Raw genomic sequence first — 5578 nt, 5'->3', positions numbered from 1 at the left:
TTTCCCATAAAACATTTGCAGGGTTGATTTTTCTGAGTGTTTTAAATCCTGCAATGTTTGCATACATGTTTACTCACCATGCAGTCTTCTTCTTCCCCTGCTTTTACTGGCTCTTCACAGTGTTTCTGGGCGCGTTACTGCCACCTGTAGATCAGAATAAGAACCCACTCGTAAAAAAAAGAAGTCCACAGGGAGCTTTTTACACTGCTGCACATTTCTTTGTTTTTAACACTGTTATATGTTAATGGTTGCATCAGGGTTTTTAAATAATGTACAAGGACAATCAGTGTACAAGGTGATGAAAAAAAGCTTCTGCATATCTCGGGAGACAAGAGGGGGGAGTCGAATCTTCACAATTTTCTGTCTTTCTGTGACTATATGTGCAGTTTGTCAGGTGTTTTTAATTATTTTCTTGGCACAGCTTTCATTACTCAGCATATGGCCTCATATCACTCTTTTTGTTTTGCACACATGGGGCTGTGGAAAAGCCCAAAATAGCCTGGCAGTTGCAGACAAGCGGAAGCCTTAGAGCGATTATGTGAAAATGCAGAGGACGCAGTCTTTTTCCGCTAAGAGACACATGTTTCTTTCTCCTGGAGATTAGTTAAACAATCACATATCACTGTGAATTAAGGGTGAGATCATGGCGGTTAAACGTATCACTCAGCTTTTCCCATGAAATCCGATATTGATGCGTACACCTATTTGTTTCGGCACCCTGTTTTTCGACGTTTCTGAGCGTGTCCGCTCAGTTTCCTGTAACAGTTGCAATGGTTAATTGGAAAATGGGGCTAGGAAGTTCAGGAAATCACAAATGAGAGTTCAACAAGGTCACACACAGGACAGATGGAAATATAAAACAGGAAACAAAAAGAAATTAAAATGCACGTTGATATAATTATTCAAATTTTATTAATTTATTTACCTACATGTTTGGGAATTGTGCAGTCCGATGGACACTATAACAAAATTTTAAAAAATGTCTCTACATTGTTGCAATGATTTACAAATTCCTCTATTTCTATAAGCTGATTTATTTTGAATTCCTCTATTTATTATGTGAAAATGTTCTTTTTAACATTTAACTGCTCATCAACCGAGCGTTTGATTCATTTTATGTCTTCAGATGATCCCTTTTTTTCCCCTGGAATAACCCATATTATAAATAGATTTCATAACCCTCTGTTTCCTCACAGTTTTGTGGTGGATGTACACTGAGAAATGCACCCAAGAAGGTTCAGACCAGACACTTACCGGCCAGAGCCAACTGGCCCAAGCCCCAAACCAGTCCAGTCCACTTCTCCAGTCCGCCTTTCCTTTAGTCTGCCAACTGCTGAGCTGTAGCAAAAAAAAAAAAAGGTATACCAAAGAAACACTTCATGAAGATGCCTATCATCTATCACTTAAATCACACACAAACATTCCTTGTTGTTTTGACTGCTTTCCAGTGCTAATGCTGTGAAATGAATGTGCTTTTCCTCAGACAGCTGAAGCGTTGTGAGAGCTGCAATCAGCGTCTGCGAGCGCAGCCTAATGTGGCCGAAGAGGATATGAAGCCGAGCCAAAACATGCACAAGGCATACCGAATCTAATTAATGTTCATTAAAAGTTAAAGCGGGGGAAACGGCCAGGTTAATTTCTGCTACTGTGATCTTAAAGCCCGATGACTCACATGAAAACCACAGCCAGCCTCTATTTTGAGGCAGTTGCTGTGTGTGTTCTGCTGTGTGTGCAGCGCTCTGCTGCTCATGTTTAAAGAGAGAGCTCACAAGGACAGCCCAAACTGAGCCATATGTCCTAACACTCTGCACATTAGGCAGCAAAATCTCTGGTCATCCATCACTGCCTTGTTAGGGAGCAGAGAAACCGGGGGTGGGCAACATATTGTAGCAACATATTGTAAGAATACCATCACATAGACTGAGGCCAAATGTGGGCTTTTGCACATCTATGTTTCAGACTCATATAACCTCCTAAGTCTCTCCTATTGTGAAATATCTGCACTCTGTCCCTCTGTCCTATCTGTCCTGGCTACTCGCTGTCTCCAGCCATCTGTGGCCCCTCTCACCTTTGACCTTTGGCAGAGGTCAACAGAGGTCAGGCGACTCAGGTTTGGCTATTGTTTCAGATAAGCGGACAGCGTCTGTCTCTTTCTTTAAAAAAATCCACACGCACAGTCTGTGAACGTCGTGAATTTTGGGGAATTAAATCAAACCTTCACGCGATGATTGGCTCCACGAAAATGATCCAACTGCTTAAAAGTCTGTTCTATCCTGACCAAAATAAATATATATATATATATATATAGAGAGAGAGAGAGGCAAGTAAGAATTGCACAGTGCAAGAGGAACTATCCAGAGACATCATGCAATATGTTAATCACTCTACAAGGGGGAGGGCGAGGGGCCACGAAATCTGTGGGTGTTATACAACCAAACAGCAAAACACCACAGAAAAGTTGTCTATGGAAATTAGACAAACAAGCAGCAGTAAACCAGAGAAGGGGGAAAAATGCTCAAGGTTTTCCTCTTCACCTGCCGGTCGTACACGTTTTGTTTCTCCGTCACCTCTATGCCGCTTTTCTTTTTTAGCCTTAATTGCAGTTTACAGGGAAAGGGTAATCACTTGTGAATCAGGGCGTGTTATTTTCTTGCCCAGAGTGTGAATCCTAAGCAGGCCAATCGCCAGCTCCACCGCTCCATCTCTCCGCTGGCTGAATCCTAATGGCTGGATGGAGAGAAGGAGCGCAGGGAGCGGGGAGAGAGAGAGAGGCTGACAGCGGGGCTTGACATGGGCATTAAATCATGCCCCGAGGAATCCTCCATCCACAGGCTCCTGACAGCCGCGCTGTCATCACGGCCAGGCCACTTCCTATGCCTCTTGACAACACTGGAGCAGAATTAGTCAGAGCATCAGATGTAAATTGGCGCTGTTCAAGGATGATAATGAGCACCAAGATACATGTCGGTGTCACTGACGGGACGCCATCATGATTGGCTGTCCCTCACACCGCGCTCCATTAGGTCTAATGGTATTCAGGCCAGGTATGGGCGGAAGGCGGGAGCAAAGGGGGGGGTGAGCACGGATGGACAGGGAGAAAGTTTTCTGTTGTGATCAGTTTGTTCCATTTGTGCGTGTTGGTTTCTGTCGAACCCTGTGGCCAGAGAAGAGGACATTTACACAGGGTCCAGGCAGTCACTCCATTCAGCTGTCCACTTACTGACATGCTGTCTTCTCAAGTCGGCCTCACACACACACACACACACACACACACAACTCTTGTATTAACTGTCAAACTTGCTCACCATCGTGCACATTTTACACTTTGAATACGTTGAATATACAAATACGGGGCGTCAGTTACTCTGAATTCTACCTCATCACGTGTTGTATTTTTATGTATCGCGGTGCCATATGCAATAAACCGCCTGCCCAAGAATGGCACCAACCTTATCCCGGCGTGAACTCGCGTGTGAGAAATCCACACATACACCAAGTCACTTCCTCCCCCCCCAAAAAAAAAAATCTTCCAGCCCATTCAGTGAAACTCTCGGCTCGGTAGTTTTTTCTCTCCCTCTCTCTCTCTCTGTGCAGTATGTATGCATGCAGTGTGTGTACAGCTTGCTAACATAATGCAGTAATAGTTGCCAGTGTGCCATTTTCCCCTGCCCATGCTGAGGATGAGCCAGCCAGAGCCTGCCCCAGATGCATACATTTCCCATAATGAGGCAGGTGGCCTCGACAGACGGCTCGGTCGTGTGGGTGACACCGTGTACACCGCAGCTCTGGGCATCTGACTGACAGACAGTGCCAGTCCCTTCCCTCCTCTGCTCCCTCTCTTTTCTCCCTCTCTCCCTCTCCCTCTCTCTCGCTACATCTCTTTCTTGCTCTCCCTCCTCTCTCCCACTTTCCCTTGTTCAGTTTCTTTTTCTGAGTTTGTGCAAATGCGTGCGTGTGTGTGTGTTCGGTGTGTGTGTGTGTGTGTGTGTGTGTGTTTGTGTGTGTGTTTCTGCTGCTTTTGTTTCACTCTGGGGTTTGGGTAAATTCCTCCGCTCCACGGCAATTTCAAATGAAGATAGCTGAAGGTCATTAATTGAACTGCCGCCGCTGTAACAGGGTAAAACTCGCTGTAATTAAGAGCGAATAAATAATTGATTATGTATATTTTCTTGTAATTGGCTCCTCGTTACCCTTTCTACATGCTGAATGCTAATTGATGCTGGGAGTTAATTATCGTTTCACTATGAAGTTAGCAGTATATCTAGAGAGATGCTGAAGATGAAGCACCAAGGATCCATCAAGGCCATTTCTATAGAAACCAAGGTCAGGGCCAAAAAAAAAAAAAAAAAAAAGGAGGAGTGGTCAGTACATGGAGTGATACAAAAATTCCCCGCCAGCCACCTAATTGAGAGTATTTAGCAAACTAGCACAGGAAGTGGTAAATGGCAAGGATTAAGCCAGAGGCCGTGTGCAAGAAGATCTATTAACAAGGATTCCCCAAAGGCCTAACTAAAGACTCAAGATTAAGACTCCAATCTGAATTTAGGTCTGGCAACAGAAGCTGTTAGCTGATTAAAAAAAAAAAAAAAACATCTTCATCTTCAGATAAAACTGCTCACTGTAGATATTGATGAAAAGTCAGTGCTGCCATCCATCACACGAGGTAGAAATAACACACACTTATTCCAGGTGTGCAATTTGAAATGTCCTCAAATATAAACTAAAAGGATGCATAATTTTTTATGTTTTTCAAAAGATGGTTTGGACATATTTGTGGGAACGTTATTGCTGTGAAGGCTCGATTTGTTTATTCCCTCCACTTCGCCGCTTATACGCCAATTTGCAACATTCAACATTTAACCAGCCTGGAGTGGCGGAGTCTGTGCGTTACTCTGCGACACTAATTTAAGTGTCAGTGACAACTCTAATGTCAGGGCTCCGTCGCTGCAGAAAAATGAATCAAACTCACATTTATTCTCGTTGGCAATTATCATTTTTTATCACACAAACAGCTGAGTCGAAATAAAACTCAGAGGATTTTACTGGTTTCCCGGTGTAAAATACATTTTAATTTCAGTTTGACGAAATATTGCTGTGTGTGTGAGAGACAGTGAAGCAGGCGAGCGAGCAGAAGTTGCTTGCTCAGTCAGAACAGAGACAGCCGTCGCCTTGTGTGTCAGGCTTTCCTTAATGGAGTCTTAACGTGTCCAGCAGTGAACAAAGACCAGAGCTTCTACACCTCTTCACACTGACTGCCTTACAGGACCCCTTTCTGTCTGTCTGTCTGTCTCACTGACTGAGGTGTCCTCTGACTTGCCTGAATTAATTTTCTACAACAGGCCAGGCCTAGGGCAGCTGTGTCAGCATTTCATGAGCACGATGAGGGCTGCGGATTTTAGTACGTCTGGTCTATAGGCACCACATGTACTCTGACAGTCCTGTCAGGGAACTAGAGGGCAGAGATGCTCCTCAGCTTCTTTTACAAAAGCCCGTGTGATCAGCTGCCTCTCTGGAATAGCTTTCAGAGTATGGAAAATGCTCACCATTGCAATGCCGAACGCCTGCTGGAATATTACAC

This window comes from Larimichthys crocea, chromosome XVIII (genome assembly GCF_000972845.2).
Source record: "Larimichthys crocea isolate SSNF chromosome XVIII, L_crocea_2.0, whole genome shotgun sequence".
NCBI classification, from domain to species: domain Eukaryota; kingdom Metazoa; phylum Chordata; class Actinopteri; family Sciaenidae; genus Larimichthys; species Larimichthys crocea.
This window is presented reverse-complemented; position numbering follows the sequence as displayed.